Source organism: Triticum urartu, chromosome 6A (assembly GCF_056163025.1).
Source record: "Triticum urartu cultivar PI428250 chromosome 6A, HENAU_Tu73, whole genome shotgun sequence".
Classification (NCBI taxonomy): Eukaryota; Viridiplantae; Streptophyta; class Magnoliopsida; order Poales; family Poaceae; genus Triticum; species Triticum urartu.
The window spans coordinates 178,370,067-178,390,289 of record NC_141878.1 but is presented as its reverse complement, the minus strand read 5'-3'; positions in this window follow the sequence as shown (position 1 = coordinate 178,390,289).

The window sequence follows — 20,223 nt, the reverse complement described above, 5'->3', positions numbered from 1 at the left end:
CAGGTTCAAGGCTTGCTCCCTTTGTACCTCACAAGTAGTTGTTCACAAAAGACCACAATCCCTAGCAAAACCCCTCAGCCAAAACCTACCACTTTATCTCTTCGCTCTATCCACAAGCCGACCCCATAGCCGGATCATCCAGACTTGGCCCCGGATCATCTCGGCTTGTCCTCGGATCGTCCGGTGCTGGATCCGGAACATCCGGATAATGCATCTAGGAAGCATCATTTGGCAGAGATTTTACCCGGATCATCCGGACCTGTTCCAGATCATCCAGGCTAAGTCCCGGATCATCCGGAACCTGTTCCGGATCATCCGGGTAATGTGCTCCCTCATGACAGAACCTTGATGGATGTAGCCGGATCATCCGGGCAGGTGTCCGGATCATCCAGGGTGTCCTCCGGTCAGTCCGGGCTGCCCGCAGCTCTGCTGCTACCACTTGCATCTGGGCTTTCAGCCAGATCATCCGAAGGATGTCTAGATCATCCGAATGGTTTTCAGGATCATCCGTGCAGGTCAATGTAACGCCCCATATGTAACCTGCCATAATTGTATTCCAACTCTTGCCATTTCCGGCACTAAGTTATGATATTTCCTCGTTGTCGGGTTTTTGTCTTCGTGTTGTTTTGCCTTTGTCTTGCATCTCATATCATGTCATCATGTGCATCGCATTTGCATACGTGTTCCTCTCATGCATCCGAGCATTTTCCCCGTTATCCGTTTTGCATTCCGGTGCTCCTATGTCCTTAGGTGTCCCCTTTTGCCTCTTTTCGTGTGCGGGTGTTAAACTTGCTCGGATTGAACCGAGACTTGCCAAGCGACCTTGGTTTAATACCGGTAGACCGCCTGTCAAGTTTCGTGCCATTTGGACTTCGTTTGATACTCCAACAGTTAACCGAGGAACCAAGAAGGCCTCGTGTGTGTTGCAGCCCAACACCTCTCCAAAGCGGCCCAAAACCCACCTAAACCCCCTCCATCATCTCGGTCGTTCGATCACGATCGCGTGGCCGAAAACCGTGCTCAATTTGGAGCCTCCTAGCTCCCTCTACCTATAAATATAGACCCCCTCCGAAATTTCTGGATTCCTAACCCTAGCCCTGCTCCCTCTCCGCCGCCGGACAAAAATCCGCCGGGCCGGACGTGTCCGCCGGCACCGCCGCCGCCACATGTCACACCGCCATTCGCCCGCTGCCGTCCTCTCAACCGCCGGCCCAGAGAGCCCGGATCGGGTCCTCCCGGCCCGCGCGCCCGCCGCCGCCCTCGCTCTCCCGCGCCCTTGCCCTCGCCGCGCCGCCTTCCTCCTCCGCGCCGGCGACCCTTCGCTTCGGCCACGGCGCTCCCCCGCCGCCACAGCAACTCCAGCGATCGTCGCGCCCGCCGGACGCCTCGGGCATCGCCCTCCTCACCGACCGCACCCTGCGCGCCGCCTCGTCCCCACCGCGCCGACCTCGCCCCGCCTCCTCCTCTCCGGCCAGTTTCCCGACGAGCTCCGGCGCCGACTCTGGCGAGCTCGAGGTCGTCCTCGATCCCCATGCCCGATCTGGATCTGAGATTAGGGTTGACTTTTGCCCTAATTTCCAGTATTCTTTAGCTTTTTCATCGCATCATAACTTTGCACTCGTGGCTCCGTTTTGGGCGTGTAGCATATCCAATTGTTCGTCTCGACGAGTACTTTATTTCATCCCATTGCACCATGTTCATTTGAGTTCATCTTGATGCCCTAAATGCTGTTGCAAGAGTGCTATGCAATGTTAGTTTCAGGTTATTATCAGAGATTGGACATTTGTCATTTTTGCCATGATTAATGTGTGCCTCCTATGAACTTGAGCCCTACATGTGTTTTGAAGTATTCCATGCCATATTTACAAGGGTGTATGCCTTGTATTTTTGTGATCTTTGTGGTGACTAGAACAAACATGCAAAGTATCTCTCGTGATGTTGCTGATTTCAGGGACTTAGAAAATCTTCTAAGTCTTTTCCCTGATTATATTTTTATGCCATGTATTCTTGTTGCTACAGAGTGATCCATGCCTCTTTTGAGCATGTTCACTAAGGATCATTTTGAGATATTGTTGTGCTCTATCCATCCATGTCTTTGTTTTAAATTATGGAGCACCCTAGCTTGACTCAATCGAGCTCTACTTTTGCTATAAAATGTTCCTGGCAGATTGTTTATATGTTAAGCAATTTTGCCGAGGTTGTTCTAGTTGATCCGTGCATGCTATGAGAGTGTTCTTGCCATGTCTAGCTTCTATGCCATGTCTACTTGGTGGGTGTATGCTTAGTTTTTCATGCAATGCCTTGTGGTGAGTGCATCGAGCTCGTAAACATGCCTACATGAACTTGTCTTGCCATGTCTGAAATCTGTTAACAAGAGTTGCTATGTTCACATGGTTGCCATTGTATTTTCTGATCCCTTTTGGCTTATGGTCAGTAAGGGACTTTTGTTGTATGCTTTGAGTAGCTTCATGCCATGCCTTGCTTTGCCATGATATGTTCCTGTAGCATGTTGTTATCTTGCTCTAAATATTGCTTCCTGATGTTAAATTCCTGGCATGTTGATATTTTCACAAAGTCTATAACCTGATATCTTTTGCACTTTTGCCATGCTTGTTTGAACCTGCTATTGCGTGAATTAGCCATAGCTCAGTGCTCAGCTTTTGTCAAGCATCTTGAGTGGATCACTGCCATGTGCTTTGTTGTTATGTTAAAGTGTAGTAGCTTGTTGTTCTTGATGCATTTAGATGGCCTTGTGCTGTTAATGGCAGCTTTGCGCCATTAATGTTTTGCTTGCCATTTGCAAACCGTGCATCCGATTCCGGTGATCTTTATATCGTTTTCGACCAAAATCAACTCATATTTCCAGTGGCACTCTTGGTTTTCCAAGTTGAGGCCAAGTTCAATCTTGCCTTTCCGATACATGCATATGCATTGCATATCACATCCCGCATATCATGCCATGTTTCGCATCATGTTGGTTGCGCATTGCACGTGGTTGATCGTGTCTCCCTTTGCTTGTATTCTTGCTTTGGGTAGAGCCAGGAGACGAGTACGTGATCGAGGAACCCGTTGAGTACGCTTACGAGGATCAAGCTAACGTCAACTCAGAGAACTTTGCAAGAAAGATGACCATACCCTCGAAATCACTTCTATGTTTGCTTGCTAGATGCTCGCTCTTTTGCTGTGCCTATGCTACGATACCTACCACTTGATTATCATGCCACCCATATTGCCATATCAAGCCTCTAACCCACCTTGTCCTAGCAAACCGTTGTTTGGCTATGTTACCGCTTTGCTCAGCCCCTCTTATACCGTTGTTAGTTGTAGGTGAAGATTGGAGTTTGTTCCTTGTTGGAACATGTTTATTGTTGGGATATCACTATTATATCTTGTCTACATTAATGAATTTATATACTTGGTAAAGGGTGGAAGGCTCGGCCTTATGCCTGGTGTTTTGTTCCACTCTTGCCGCCCTAGTTTCCGTCATACCGGTGTTATGTTCTTGATTTTGCATTCCTTACATGGTTGGGTTATAATGGGAACCCCTTGACAGTTCACCTTGAATAAAACTCCTCCAGCAAGGCCCAACCTTGGTTTTACCATTTGCCACCTAGCTTTTTTCCCTTGGGTTTCGCGGACTCAAGGGTCATTTTTATTTTAAACCCCCGGGCTATTGCTCCTCTGAGTGTTGGTCCAACCTGTCAGCTGCCGGTGGCCACCAGGGGCAACTCTGGGCTGGCCTACCGGAACCTTGGACAATCTGGTGTGCCCTGGGAACGAGATATGTGCAGCTCCTATCGGGATTTGTCGGCACATTCGGGTGGCTTTGCTGGTTTAGTTTTACCATTGTCGAGATGTCTTCTAACCGGGATTCCCAGTCTGATCGGGTTCTCTTGGGAGAAGGAATGTCCTTCGTTGACCATGAGAGCTTGTGATGGGCTAAGTTGGTACACCCCTGCAGGGATTTGAACTTTCGAAAGCCGTGGCCGCGGTTATGAGCAGATGGGAATTTGTTAATGTCCGGTTGTAGAAAACCTGAAACTTAACTTAATTAAGATGAATAAACACAGTGTGTGGCCGTGATGTTCTCTTTTCGGCGGAGCGTAGGTTGTTCTAGGATCACTTCTTGATAATAGATTATCGATCGTGCCTTGCCTTCTCTTCTCGCTCTCATTTACGTATGTTAGCCACCATATATGCTAGTGCTTGCTGCAGCTCCACCTCATACCTTTTAGCCATCCTATAAGCTTAAATAGTCTTGACCGCGAGGGTGTGAGATTGCTGAGTGCCCGTGACTCACAGATTACTTCCAAAACTAGATGCAGGGACCGATGATACCGCTCCAGGAGATTCGACTGAGCTCAAGTGGGAGTTCGATGAGGACTTAGGACGATACTACGTTTCCTTTCCAAACGATTAGTAGTGGAGCCCAGTTGGGGCGACCGGGGACATTGTTGCATTTGGGGTTGTCTTTATTTTGGTTGCTTAGTTGGACCTTGATTGTATATGGATGATTGTAATGTTATATTTATGCTATTGTGTGACATGGCGATTGTAAGCCAACTATGTATCTCTTTACTTTTTCAGTACATGGGTTGTGTGAAGATTACCCCACTAGCGACGTTGCTTACAATGTGGTTATGCCTTACACATGGGAGATATAGCCGCATCGTGGGCGTTACAGTTAACCCCTGCCCAAACGGCTCTAATTTGTTTGTGGTATAAATAGCACTTTACCCTTCGAGATAAGGTTGAACACTCCACTCCAACACACCCCAAGAACACATGTGCTCCCTCTCTCTAGCTCATCCACGAAATCCTGGATCCCCGTTTGATTCTTGAGTGTTTGAAAGAGTTGATCCAATCAAAAGAAAGATTTGCTACCTCTCCTTCTTGTGACCGAAGCAAATCGTGATTTAAGCAAGTCTTGAGCTTTTGCCCCTCGAATCTTATTACTCTTGGAGGTTGGAGACTCCTAGGCGGTAGGAGTCTTTCCGTGAGGAATCGATCATTGTGATTACCCTCAGAAAGTTTGTGAGGGTTTGGAGACCACCCCAAGGTCTACCACTAGTGGTTGAGAAACGCCTTCATGGTGTTGTCTCAAAGAGAGAATAGGGTGAGCCTGTTGGGAACATAGTAATTTCAAAAAAATTCCTACGCACACGCAAGATCATGGTGATGCAAAGCAACGAGAGGGAAGAGTGTTGTCCATGTACCCTCGTAGACCGTAAGCGGAAGTATTAGCACAACGCAGTTGATGTAGTCGTACATCTTCACGATCCGACCGATCCAAGTACCGAACGCACGGCACCTCCGAGTTCAGCACACGTTCAGCTCGATGACGTCCCGCGAACTCCGATCCAGCAGAGCTTCACGGGAGAGTTCCGTCAGCATGACAGCGTGGTGACAGTGATGATGTTGCTACTGACGCAGGGCTTCGCCTAAGCACCGCTATGATATGATCGAGGTGGATTATGGTGGAGGGGGGCATCGCACGCGGCTAAGAGATCAAGAGATCAATTGTTGTGTCTTTGGGGTGCCCCCTGCCCCCATATATAAAGGAGTGGAGGAGGGGGAGGGCCGGCCCTCTCTATGGCGCGCCCTAGGGGAGTCCTACTCCCACCGGGAGTAGGATTTCCCCTTTCCTAGTAGAACTAGGAACCCTTCCAAGTAGTAGGAGTAGGAGGGATGGAAAGGGAAGGGGAAAGGAGAAGGAAGGAAGGGGGCACCCCCCCCTCCCTAGCCCAATTCGCACCATCCCATGGGGAGGGGTGCGGCCACCCTTTGAGGCCTTTCTCTCCTTTCCCGTATGGCCCATTAAGGCCCAATACGAATTCCCGTAACTCCCCGGTACTCCCGAAAATACCTGAATCACTCGGAACCTTTTCGATGTCCGAATATAGTCGTCCAATATATCGATCTTTACGTCTCGACCATTTCGAGACTCCTCGTCATGTCCCCGATCTCATCCGGAACTCCAAACTCCTTAGGTACATCAAAACTCATAAACTCATAATATAACTGTCATCGAAACCTTAAGCGTGCGGACCGTACGGGTTCGAGAACAATGTAGACATGACCGAGACACGTCTCTGTTCAATAACCAATAGCGGAACCTGGATGCTCATATTGGCTCCCACATATTCTACGAAGATCTTTATCGGTCAGACCGCATAACAACATACGTTGTTCCCTTTGTCATCGGTATGTTACTTGCCCGAGATTCAATCGTCGATATCTCAATACCTAGTTCAATCTCGTTACCGGCAAGTGTCTTTACTTGTTCCGTAATACATCATCCCGCAACTAACTCATTAGTTGCAATGCTTGCACGGCTTAAGTGATGTGCATTATCGAGAGGACCCATAGATACCTCTCCGACAGTCGGAGTGACAAATCCTAATCTCGAAATACGCCAACCCAACATGTACCTCCAGAGACACCTGTAGAGCACCTTTATAATCACCCAGTTATGTTGTGATGTTTGGTAGCACACAAAGTGTTTCTCCGGTGGGAGTTGCATAATCTCATAGTCATAGGAACATGTATAAGTCATGAAGAAAGAAATAGTAACAAACTAAACGAGCAAGTGCTATGCTAACAGAATGGGTCAAGTCAATCACATCATTCTCTTAATGATGTGATCCCGTTAATCAAATGACAACTCATGTCTATGGTTAGGAAACATAACCATCTTTGATCAATGAGCTAGTCAAGTAGAGGCATACTAGTGACACTCTGTTTGTCTATGTATTCACACATGTATTATGTTTCCGGATAATACAATTGTAGCATGAATAATAAACATTTATCATGATATAAGGAAATAAATAATAACTTTATCATTGCCTCTAGGGCATATTTCCTTTAGTCTCCCACTTGCACTAGAGTCAATAATCTAGTTCACATCGCCATGTGATTTAATACCAATAGTTCACAACACCATGTGATTAACACCCATAGTTCACATCGACATGTGTATTATGTTTCCGGATAATACAATTCTAGCATGAATAATAAACATTTATCATGATATAAGGAAATAAATAATAACTTTATCATTGCCTCTAGGGCATATTTCCTTTAGTCTCCCACTTGCACTAGAGTCAATAATCTAGTTCACATCGCCATGTGATTTAATACCAATAGTTCACAACACCATGTGATTAACACCCATAGTTCACATCGACATGCGACCAACACCCAAAGGGGTTACTGGAGTCAATAATCTAGTTCACATTGCTCTGTGATTAACACCCAAAGAGTACTAAGGCGTGATCATGTAGCGACCAAACCTCAAACAGTCTGATCTCTGTGCTTAGGTGTCCTACCTGGATCAGTAATGCTGACACCACACAGTACTCGGAGGATTTATAACAGAGTAGCAATCACACACTTATTACATCGAGTGTCTCAATAGAGAACTTATAACAATAAATATGGCTTAAGGCCATCTAATAACTATAACAACGGAAGGCTTGAAAGATAAGTGAGTCCATCAACTCCAACGGCATCACTGAGTATAGAACCACGACCTAAAACTCCTTAATCGTCGTCTGAAAAGTCTACAACATTAACGTTGCAGCCCGAAACGGGTCAGCACATGGAATATGCTGGCAAAGTAACACATAGAGAGTAATGGAATGAAACAGCTATACTATATGCATATTTGGCTGGTGGAAAGCTCTATGGTTACAGTTTTGCGAAAAGCCAATTTTTCCCTACTGCAAAGGAATAAATTTTATTTAACTATCATGGTAGTTGTTGAACACTGAGAATGGTTGACAGCATTCTCAATCCCAATTAAGCATCATCATTAAACAAAACCAACAAATTAAATTTTACAGTAACATGTTGAGATTCACATGCTAATCCAAGAAGTAGATACTCAGGCTGTCCATAACAGGGGACACGGCTAACCATGATTAGTTTATACACTCTGTAGAGGTTTGCGCACTTTTCCTCACAAGACTCGATCGCCTCCGTTTGGTTTCTCGCACTACATGGTGTTTGAGAAATGGATGACCGAGACATAGTCTTTCAGAAGCGTTAGCACCTTACGATGGATAGACCGTTACACCTACTTTCCCCTACATCTACTAGTCTACCCTATAATAGTTCGCACGACTTAATCAACTATGCTAAAGCCTATAATAGCTTGTGGCTGCACACGGAAGTCTCTAGTATGAAAAATCTCATGATCCCTTTGGGCCTGGGTGGCGGTCCATAAAGAAAAACAGGCAATCCTGGAATATCCAGGTACCTCAATCCACCCAGATGTGTGTTTAAGTTGCCACCTTAGATAAACCATTAATTAACAAACTCACATCTGTCATGGATATCACTCACCCAATCCACGTTTACTAGCATAGCATGGCATAATAGGCAAACGTAGGAGTAACTCCCAAAGGTTTGATAATACAACAGGTAATAGGTACTACCTCAACTACTTCCCATCCCATAATTTAATTAGATCCTAATCATGCAATGTTTGAGGATTGATCTAATGCAATAAAACTGGGTAGTAGGAGGTATGATCAAAGTGTTACTTGCCTTGCTGATGATCCGCGAAACCTATAGATTCAATGTAACAGGCGGCGCACTCGGGGTATTCTATCGCAGACAAACAAACAAGCATACAATAAGTATTCATCTAATGCATGGGTAAAACTCAAATAAGAGAACTAACCAAAAGGTTCAACTTAAGAACTCCGGTTTGCAAAAAAAATCAAATCAAACGAAGCAACGAAAGTCAAACGGCAAAAGAAACAAGCTTCGTTTAGTATTCTGGATCTAGGGCAATTTTTACAGTGGCAAAAACTTGTTTAAGTTGGTTAAACGGATAGAGGGTTTCGAGACGAAACTCCAGGCGCTTGAATCGCCTCATTCCGATAAACGAGCGAAAAGTTATACTAAAACGAAAATCGGATCAGGAATCGCGATCAGAAAAATCGCGGATTTAATCTGAGAAAAAGAAAAACGACGAACGTTCGCTAGAACGAACGAACGGACAAACGCTCGCTAAATAAATAAACCGGAAAAACCGATCTATTTAAAAAAACCGAAACTAAAAAAACCGCGACTTTTTTTCTTAAAATAAAACGGGCGGCGAAAACGAGGTTGACCTCGGGCGGCGGGTCCGGCGGCGGCGGCGGCGGATAAGCGGCTCCGGCGGCGGCGGCGGCTGATTAGGGTTTCAGGCGCGGTGGGCTGGCGGCTTGGGTCGGGCGGCTTATAAAGGCTACCCCCGGGCGGAGGCCCGCCCGGGTACGGCCCAAAGTCGGTTCGCGTTTTTTTTAAATTATTCCATGCCGAAAAACAAATAAAAGAAATACTAAACGGACTCCAAAAATCCCGAAATAAATTTTCCTGGGCTTCTAAAATCAAGCCGCACAAGGTGAACATTTATTTGGGGCCTAAATGCAATTTTGAAAAATGCACATTTTTCCTAAATTCAAATAAAATACCGAAAAACTCCGAAATAAAATCTTATTTGATTTTATTATTAAATCCTCAATATTTTTTATTTTGGAAAAGTCATTTTATTCCCTCTCTCATATTTTGTAATAGAAATAATTGATGATAAATAATTAAAATCAATTGATCCTATTCGCAAAATTTGAGAAAACTCAAATATGAAAATAATGAAATCCCCAACTCTCTCCGTGGGTCATTGAGTTGCGTGGAATTTCTAGGATCAAAACCAAAAGCAAATAAATTATGATATGCAATGATGTTCTAATGTATGACATTCCAAATTGAAAATTTGGGATGTTACAAACCTACCCCCCCCCCTCTTAAGATGAATCTTGCCCTCGAGATTCGGGTTGGCTAGAAAATAGGTGAGGGTGGTCCTTGAGCAAATCTTCCTCTCGCTCCCAGGTGGCTTCATCCTCCGTGTGGTGGCTCCATTGAACCTTGCAAAACTTGATAACCTTGCTGCGGGTCACTCAACTGGCATACTCTAGGATCTTAACTGGTTTCTCCTCATAGGTTAAATCGTTATCCAACTGAATTGCTTCCAATGGCACGGTGTCTCTCAAGGGTATGTCAGCCATCTCCGCGTGGCACTTCTTCAACTGAGAAACGTGGAACACATCATGAACTCCTGACAATCCTTAAGGCAATTCCAACTTGTAGGCCACATCTCCCATACGTTCCAATACTCGGTATGGTCCTACGAATCGTGGCGCTAACTTTCCTTTAACACCAAAGCGCTCTGTTCTCCGAAGTGGGGATACTCGAAGATAAGCTCTATCTCCAACTTCGTAAACTGTCTCCTTGCATTTAGAATCTGCATAACTCTTCTGTCTGGACTGGGCTATCTTGAGCCTATCGCGAATCAATTTCACCTTCTGTTCAGACTCCTTAATCAAGTCAGATCCAAACAACTGGCAGTCTCCAACTTCATCCCACGTCAACGGTATCCTGCACCTCCTTCCGTACAAGGCTTTGAAAGGGGCCATCTTTAAACTGGATTGATAACTGTTGTTGTAAGAGAACTTTGCATACAGCAAATTCTCGTCCCAACTAGATCCATAATCTAGTGCACAAGCTCTCAGCATGTCCTCCAAAATCTGATTGACTCTCTCGGTCTGTCCATCTGTCTGTGGATGAAAAGCTGTGCTGAACTCTAGCTTGGTACCCAAAGTTTCGTGCAACTGATTCCGGAACTTTGAGCTAAACTGGGTTCCTCTATCTGATACTATACTCCTCGGAACTCCATGTAAGCATACAATCCTGGTCATGTATATCTTTGCCAACTTAGCACTGGTGTAAGTGGTCTTTACCGGGATGAAATGAGCTACTTTCGACAACCGATCAACTACAACCCAAATTGAGTCATAGCCTGAACGAGTCCTGGGTAATCCTATGATAAAAATCCATGCCTAACTTATCCCACTTCCATTCGGGTATCGGCAATGGCTGTAGCAATCCTGCTGGCTTCTGATGCTCTGCCTTTACTCTTTGACATACATCACAAACTGCTACATACTCCGCAATATCTTTCTTCATTCCGGCCCACCAAAAAATATCCTTAAAATCCAAACACATCTTGGTATTTCCTGGGTGAATCGAATATGGTGAATCGTGTGCCTCTTGCAGAATCAACTTCCTGATCTCCCGGTCATTGGGCACATAAACACGGTCTTCAAACCATAGGGTGTCGTGCTCATCCTCACGAAATCCTTTAGCCTTTCCTTCGCTCATTTTCTCCGTTATAGAGGCAATCTCCTTGTCAGTCTTCTGAGCTTCTCTGGTTCTATCCATCAAAGTTGACTGAATCTCCAATGCTGCTACATAGCCTCTCGGAACTATTTCCAAACATAGTTCACGAAGATTTTCGGCTAACTCCCTTGGTAGTTCTCCCGTCATTAGTGTATTGACATGGCTTTTGCGACTCAATGCGTCAGCTACTACATTAGCCTTTCCGGGATGGTAATGCAATCTCATATCATAATCCTTGATGAGCTCCAACCATCTCCTTTGTCTGAGGTTCAACTCCTTCTGCGTGAAAATGTACTTCAAACTGTTGTGATCCGTGTAAACCTCACAATGATTTCCAATGAGGAAATGTCTCCAAGTCTTCAGTGCATGCACTACGGCTGCTAAGTCCAAATCATGCGTAGCATAATTCAACTCATGAGGTTTCAGTTGTCTTGAGGCATATGAAACAACTCTCCCTTCCTGCATAAGCACTGCTCCAAGTCCTCGATGTGAAGCGTCGCAGTACACCTCATAATCCTTAGTCTGGTCTGGCAAAATCAACACTTGTGAAGTTACCAAGCGTTTCTTCAACTCCTGGAAACTAGCCTCACACTCCTCGGTCCATATGAACTTGGAATCCTTTTTTAACAACTCCGCCATAGGCTTCACAATCTTTGAGAAATTCTCAATGAATCTCCGGTAGTATCCTGCGAGTCCAAGGAAACTCCGGATCTCTCCAACTATCGTTGGTGCCTCCCACTTGGTCATGGTATCAACTTTAGTGGGATCTACTAATATACCTTCTCCGGATATAACGTGTCTGAGGAATCCTACTTCCTTCAACCAAAACTCACATTTGCTGAACTTGTCATACAACTGATGTTCTCTGTGCTTCTCAAGTACCAATCGCAAATGCTCCTTATGCTCCTATTCACTTTTCGAGTAAACCAGAATATCATCAATGAACACCACGACGAACTTATCCAAGAACTCCATAAACACTTTGTTCATCATGTTCATAAAATAGGCAGGTGCGTTAGTCAGACCAAATGACATAACGGTATACTACAGCCCATACCTGGTGGTAAAAGCTGTCTTAGGTATATCCTGTTCTCGGATCTTCAACTGGTGGTATCCTGATCGCAGATCGATCTTGGAAAATACCTTAGGTCCTTGCAATCGATCAAATAGATCATTGATCATTTGTAGTGGGTACTTGTTCTTGATGGTTGCTTCATTCAATCCTCGATAATCAACAACCATCCTTAACGATCCATTCTTTTTCTCCACTAGAAGTACTGGTGATCCCCAAGGCGACGAACTTGGGCGAATGTAACCTTTATCCAGTAACTCCTTAATCTGCTTCTTAATTTCCACCAAATCCTTTGCAGGCATCCTGTATGGTCTCTTTGATATTGGCCCTGTGCCTGGCAATAGCTCAATCAAAAACTCAATATCTCTATCCGGTGGCATGCCTGGCAACTCTTCTAGAAATACTTCAAGGAAATCCCTTACCACTGGTACCTCCTCCTGCACAACTCCTGTTAAACAATTTACTTGAGTCCCTTTTGGCACATGTCGGGATACATACTTGATCATTCTCCCTTCTGGGGTAGTAAGCAAAATTGTCTTATTGGCGCAATCAATGTTTCCTCCATACATCGACAGCCAATCCATACCCAGAATTACATCCAATCCTTGTGATTCCAAAATGATTAAATCCGAGGGAAACACATGCCTACCTATACTCAATGGCACTTGAAAACATCCTTGACTGGCCATATACTCCGCTCCTGGTGAGCTTACTAGCATAGGTGTTCTAAGAACCTTAGTGGGCAGGTTATACTTATCCACAAATCCCCTTGATATGTATGAATGCGATGCACCAGTATCAAAAAGAACGAGTGCAGTAATTGACTTAACCAAAAACTTACCGATTACGGCATCCGGCTGCTCTTCAACCTCCTTGATGTTAATGTGGTTCAACTGTCCCCGGTTGAAAGGGTTCGACTTCTTCCCAGAGCTTCCATTGCCATTCTGGCCTTCAGGACATTCATTGGCATAATGTCCGGTCTTCTGGCACTTAAAGCAAGTGACTTGGCTCAGGTCCTTCTTGGCTGGGGTTGATGGGTTGGTACGGTTCTGGCCGTTGCTACCTCCATTTCCATTACCATTCTTGGTGCCGTTGTGATTGTGCGAGCTACCTCCTCCATGGGTATGCTGAAAATGTCCTCCCGATCTAGGGGTAAAACGTGGCTTATGTTGGACTCCAGAATTGTACTTCCCTTGTCCATACTTCCTCTTGCGGTTCTCAATTTGATGCTGCTTTCCTTCAATCATAAGAGCACGGTCTACCAACTCCTGGTAGTTGTTGAAGGTTGCTACCATCAACTGCATGCTCAACTCATCATTCACTCCTTCCAGAAACTTCTCCTGCTTAGCTGCATCCGTAGCAACGTCATCTGGGGCATAACGTGCTAATTTACTAAAGTCCTCCACATACTGGCCAACTGTCCGTCCTCCTTGGCGCAAGTTGCGAAACTCACGCTTCTTCATGGCCATAGCTCCTGCTGAAACATGGGCAGTTCGAAAAGCCTGCTGAAACTAGTCCCAAGTGACAGTGTCGACAGGGAAAGTGGCTGTGAAATTCTCCCACCATGATGCTGCGGGTCCTTTAAGCTGATGTGCGGTAAACTTAACCTTCTCCGCATCTGTGCATCCTGTTGTGGTCAACTCTCTAGCTGTCTTGCAGAGCCAATCATCTGCTACTATCGGCTCGGTGCTACTGGAAAACACCGGCGGATTCAGCCTAAGAAAACGGGCTAAGTGATCAACAGGTGGTGGTGGTGGTGGGTTGTTGTTGTTGTTACCCTGATTCTGATTCTAGACTAGTAACTGCATCAATGTGTTCTACTGCTGGAGCAAGTGGGTGAGCTCCGGTGGAAAGGTAAATCCGGGGTCACGTCTCGGAGGCATCTGAGGGTTTAGAAAAGATGAGAGTTTAGAATAGAGGGGGTCTAAAGAGAAAACACTACCCATATGCACATGAGGCAAAAGCAAACAATTCACTTCATTCAATCAAACAAGGGCATACAATCAATCTAACTATCGCAAAACTGCTCGGACTACTGTATTTACATGGTGGACTACTACTACTGATGAGGTGGTCTACTAGAAATATTCTTTGGTTGCAGACTCCATGATATCTGCTCCGGCTTCATCAACATAGTCATCATCGCTGTCATCTGGGTCCGAGTCGGTGTCGTCGATGATGATGTAGTCTTCTGGGCGAATCTCCTTGGTTTCTTCGTCTTCATATACTGGTGTAGGGCCTCCCATAAACATCCCGATCTTCTTGATCATATCGTCATTCTTCTCCACCAATACTTCAATTTCCTCTTCATAATCTTCATGTGTAGCCTTGAGTTCTTCCTCTAGTTCCTTGATTCTTGTCCTTGCCTTCTTCAGGTTTATCATGTCGGCGCACATCTGGTTCTCCTCTCGTCGAATGTGCTGGTTTAATTCCTGGATAAAAGCTGCAATTGATCTCTCCTTCCTGGTGTTCATCATCTCCTAGTGTTCATCTCGGCGCCCACAAATCTGGTAGATAGTATCCTTGAGATCATTGCGGTAGACTTCCCCAATGCGTCCCATGGCGGTATGAGCTGCCATGCTCTTTCCTAGACTCCAAGTTGGTGCATCGAAAGAAAACTCTATGGGCTAAGTGACTGGCATGAACATCCTTCCTGGAACTTGAACTTGAATCATCCAGCGCTCTTCTTCAGGTAAAGTGGCGTTGTAGGTTCCGGTGAAGCTTATTACTCCTATGTTCAGGTATCTAGTGACTTCCTTCAAGTGACGTCCAAAGGGTGTATCGTCATCCGGTTGTGTGAACTTGTTCCTTGCATCTGCCATCCTAAAGAGTAGAAAAGATGAGAGTTCAGAAGAGAAGAGAGTGAATAGTGAGCTAGGTCTTTAGCTTAGTGGTCGTGTCCTACAGTCAGCGTGTGCTCTAACACCATCTCTATAGCGACCAGACCTCAAACAGTCTGATCTCTGTGCTCCGGTGTCATCCCTGGATCAGTAATGCTGACACCACACAGTACTCAGAGGATTTATAACAGAGTAGCAATCACACACTTATTACATCGAGTGTCTCAATAGAGAACTTATTACAATAAATATGGCTTAAGGCCATCTAATAACTATAACAGCGGAAGGCTTGGAAGATAAGTGAGTCCATCAACTCCAACGGCATCACTGAGTATATAACCACGACCTAAAACTCCTTAATCGTCGTCTGAAAAGTCTGCAACATTAACGTTGCAGCCCGAAACGGGTCAGCACATGGAATATGCTGGCAAAGTAACACATAGAGAGTAATGGAATGAAACAGCTATACTATATGCATATTTGGCTGGTGGAAAGCTCTATGGTTACAGTTTTGCGAAAAGCCAATTTTTCCCTACTGCAAAGGAATAAATTTTATTTAACTATCATGGTAGTTGTTAAACATTGAGAATGGTTGACAGCATTCTCAATCCCAATTAAGCATCATCATTAAACAAAACCAACAAATTAAATTTTAGAGTAACATGTTGACATTCACATGATAATCCAAGTACTAGATACTCAGGCTGTCCATAACCGGGGACACGGCTAACCATGATTAGTTTATACACTCTGCAGAGGTTTGCGCACTTTTCCCCACAAGACTCGATCGCCTCCGTTTGGTTTCTCGCACTACATGGTGTTTGAGAAACGGATGACCGAGACATAATCTTTCAGAAGCGCTAGCACCTTACGATGGATAGACCGTTACACCTACTTTCCCCTACATCTGCTAGTCTACCCTGTAAGAGTTCGCACGACTTAATCAACTATGCTAGATCCCATAATAGCTTGTGGCTGCACACGGAAGTTTCTAGTATGAAAAATCTCATGATCCCTTTGGGCCTGGGTGGCGGTCCATAAAGAAAAATAGGCAATCCTGGAATACCCAGGTACCTCAATCCACCCAGATGTGTGTTTAAATTGCCACCTTAGATAAACCATTAATTAACAAACTCACATCTGTCATGGATATCACTCACCCAATCCACGTCTACTAGCATAGCATGGCATAATAGGCAAACGTAGAAGTAACTCCCAAAGGTTTGATAATACAACAGGTAATAGGTACTACCTCAACTACTTCCCAGCCCACAATTTAATTAGATCCTAATCATGCAAGTTTGAGGATTGATCTAATGCAATAAAACTAGGTAGTAGGAGGTATGATCAAAGTGTTACTTGCCTTGCTGATGATCCGCGAAACCTAGAGATTCGAAGTAACAGGCGGCGCACTCCGGGTATTCTATCGCAGACAAACAAACAAGCATACAATAAGTATTCATCTAATGCACGGGTAAAACTCAAATAAGAGCTCTAACCGGAAGGTTCAACTTAAGAACTCCGGTTTGCAAAAAAAATCAAATCAAACGAAGCAACGAAAGTCAAATGGCAAAAGAAACAAGCTTCGTTTACTATTCTGGATCTAGGGCAATTTTTATAGTGGCAAAAACTTGTTTAAGTTGGTTAAACGGATAGAGGGTTTCGAGACGAAAATCCAGGCGCTTGACTCGCCCGATTCCGATAAACGAGCGAAAAGTTATACTAAAACGAAAATCGGATCAGGAATCGCGATCAGAAAAATCGCGGATTTAATCCGAGAAAAAGAAAAACGACGAACATTCGCTAGAACGAATGAATGGATGAACGATCGCTAAATAAATAAACCGGAAAAACCGATCTGTTTAAAAAAACGAAACTAAAAAAACTAAAAACCGCGACTTTTTTTTAATTTATTTTTTTTTAAAACGGGCCGTGAAAACGAGGTTGACCTCAGGCGGCGGGTCCGGCGGCCGCGGCGGCTCCGGCGGCGACGGCGGCGGCTGATTAGGGTTTCAGGCGCGGTGGGCTGGCGACTCGGGTCGGGCGGCTTATAAAGGCTGCCCCCGGGCGGAGTCCCGCTCGGGTACGGCCCAAAGTCGGTTCGTGTTTTTTTAATTATTCCGCATAGGAAAAACATATAAAAGAAATACTAAACGGACTCCAAAAATACTGAAATAAATTTTCCCGGGGTTCTAAAATCAAGCCGCACAAGGTGAACATTTATTTGGGGCCTAAATGCAATTTTGAAAAATGCATATTTTTCCTAAATTCAAATAAAATACTGAAAAACTCCGAAATAAAATCTTATTTGATTTTATTATTAAATCCTCAATATTTCTTTATTTTGGGAAAGTCATTTTATTCCCTCTCTCATATTTTTGTAATAGAAATAATTGATGATAAAATAATTAAAATCAATTGATCCTATTCGCAAAATTTGAGAAAACTCAAATATGAAAATAACGAAATCCCCAACTCTCTCTGTGGGTCCTTGAGTTGCGTGGAATTTCTAGGATCAAAACCAAAAGCAAATAAACCATGATATGCAATGATGGTCTAATGTATAACATTCCAAATTGAAAATTTGGGATGTTACAGATCATGTTTTGCTTCTGAGAGAAGTTTAGTCAACGGGTCTGCCACATTCAGATCCGTAAGTATTTTGCAAATTTCTATGTCAACAATGTTCTGCACGGAGCTACTTTAGCTAATTGCTCCCACTTTCAATATGTGTCCAGATTGATACTTTGAGTCATCTGGATCAGTGTCAAAACTTGCATCGACGTAACCCTTTACGACGAACCTTTTGTCACCTTCATAATCGAGAAACATATCCTTATTCTACTAAGTATAATTTTGACCAATGTCCAGTGATCTACTCCTAGATCACTATTGTACTCCCTTGCCAAACACAGGGCAGGGTATACAATAGGTCTGGTACATAGCATGGCATACTTTATAGAACCTATGGCTAAGGCACAAGGAATGACTTTCATTCTCTCTCTATCTTCTATCGTGGTTGGGTTTTGAGTCTTACTCAGTTTCACACCTTGTAACAGAGGCAAGAACTCTTTCTTTGACTGTTCCATTTTGAACTACTTCAAAATCTTATCAAGGTATGTACTCATTGAAAAAACTTATCAAGCGTCTTGATCTATCTCTATAGATCTTGATGCTCAATATGTAAGCAGCTTCACCGAGGTCTTTCTTTGAAAAACTCCTTTCAAACATTCCTTTATGCTTTGTAGAATAATTCTACATTATCTCCGATCAACAATATGTCATTCACATATACTTATCAGAAATGTTGTAGTGCTCCCACTCACTTTCTTGTAAATACAGGCTTCACTGCAAGTCTGTATAAAACTAGCGCATATTCCAACTCCGAGATGCTTGCACTAGTCCATAGATGGATCGCTGGAGCTTGCATATTTTGTTAGTACCTTTAGGATTGACAAAAACTTCTGGTTGCATCATATACAACTCTTCTTTAATAAATCCATTAAGGAATGCAGTTTTGTTTATCCATTTGCCAGATTTCATAAAATGCAGCAATTGCTAACATGATTCAGACAGACTTAAGCATAGATACGAGTGAGAAACTCTCATCGTAGTCAACACCAATATGACCTTTTGCGACAATTCTAGCTTTGTAGATAGTAACACTACTATCAACGTCCGTCTTCCTCTTGAAGATCCATTTAATCTCAATGGCTCGCCGATCTTTGGGCAAGTCAATCAAAGTCCATACTTTGTTCTTATACATGGATCTCATCTCAGATTTCATGGCCTCGAGCCATTTCGCGGAATCTGGGCTCATCATCGCTTCCTCATAGTTTGTAGGGTCGTCATGGTCAAGTAACATGAACTCCAGAACATGATTACTGTACCACTCTGGTGCGGATCTCACTCTGGTTTACCTACAAGATTCGGTAGTAACTTGATCTGAAGTTACATGATCATCATCATTAGCTTCCTCATTAATTGGTGTAGTAGTCATAGAAACAGATTTCTGTGATGAACTACTTTCCAATAAGGGAGCAAGTACAGTTACCTCATCAAGTTCTACTTTCCTCCCACTCACTTCTTTTGAGAGAAACTCCTTCTCTAGAAAGGATCCATTCTCAGCAATGAATAACTTGCCTTTGGATCTGTGATAGAAGGTGCACCCAACATTTTCTTTTGGGTATCCTATGAAGACGCACTTCTCCGATTTGGGTTTTAGCTTATCAAGTTGAAACTTTTTCACATAAGCATTGCAACCTCAAACTTTCAGAAACGACAACTTTGGTTTCTTGCCAAACCATAGTTCATACGGTGTCGCCTCAACGGATTTAGATGGTGCCCCTTTTTAACATGAATGTAGTTGTCTCTAATGCATAACCCCAAAACGATAGCGGTAAATCTGTAAGAGACATCATAGATCGCACCATATCAAGTAAAGTACGATTACGATGTTCGGACACACCATTACACTGTGGTGTTCCAGGTGGCATGAGTAGTGAAACTATTTCACATTGTTTTAACTGAAGGCCAAACTCGTAACTCAAATATTTTACTTCTGTGATCATATCGTAGAAACTTTTATTTTTGTTACGATGATTCTCCACTTCACTCTGAAATTCTTTGAACTTTTCAAATATTTCAGACTTGTGTTTCATCAAGTAGATATACTCATATCTGCTCAAATCATCTGTGAAGATCAGAAAAATAATGATACCTGCCGCGAGCTTCAATATTCATCGGACCATATACATCAGTATGCATGATTTCCAACAAAACTGTTGCTTGCTGCATTGTTCCGGAGAACGGAGTCTTAGTCATCTTGCCCATGAGGCATGGTTCGCAAGCATCAACTGATTAATAATCAAGTGATTCCAAAAGTCCATGAGCATGGAGTTTCTTCATGCGCTTTACACCAATATGACCTAAACGGCAGTGCCACAAATAAGTTGCACTATCATTATTAACTTTGCATCTTTCGGTTTCAATATTATGAATATGTGTATCACTACGATCGAGATCCAACAAACCATTTTCATTGGGTGTGTAACCATATATGTAAACAGAACAACAATTTAT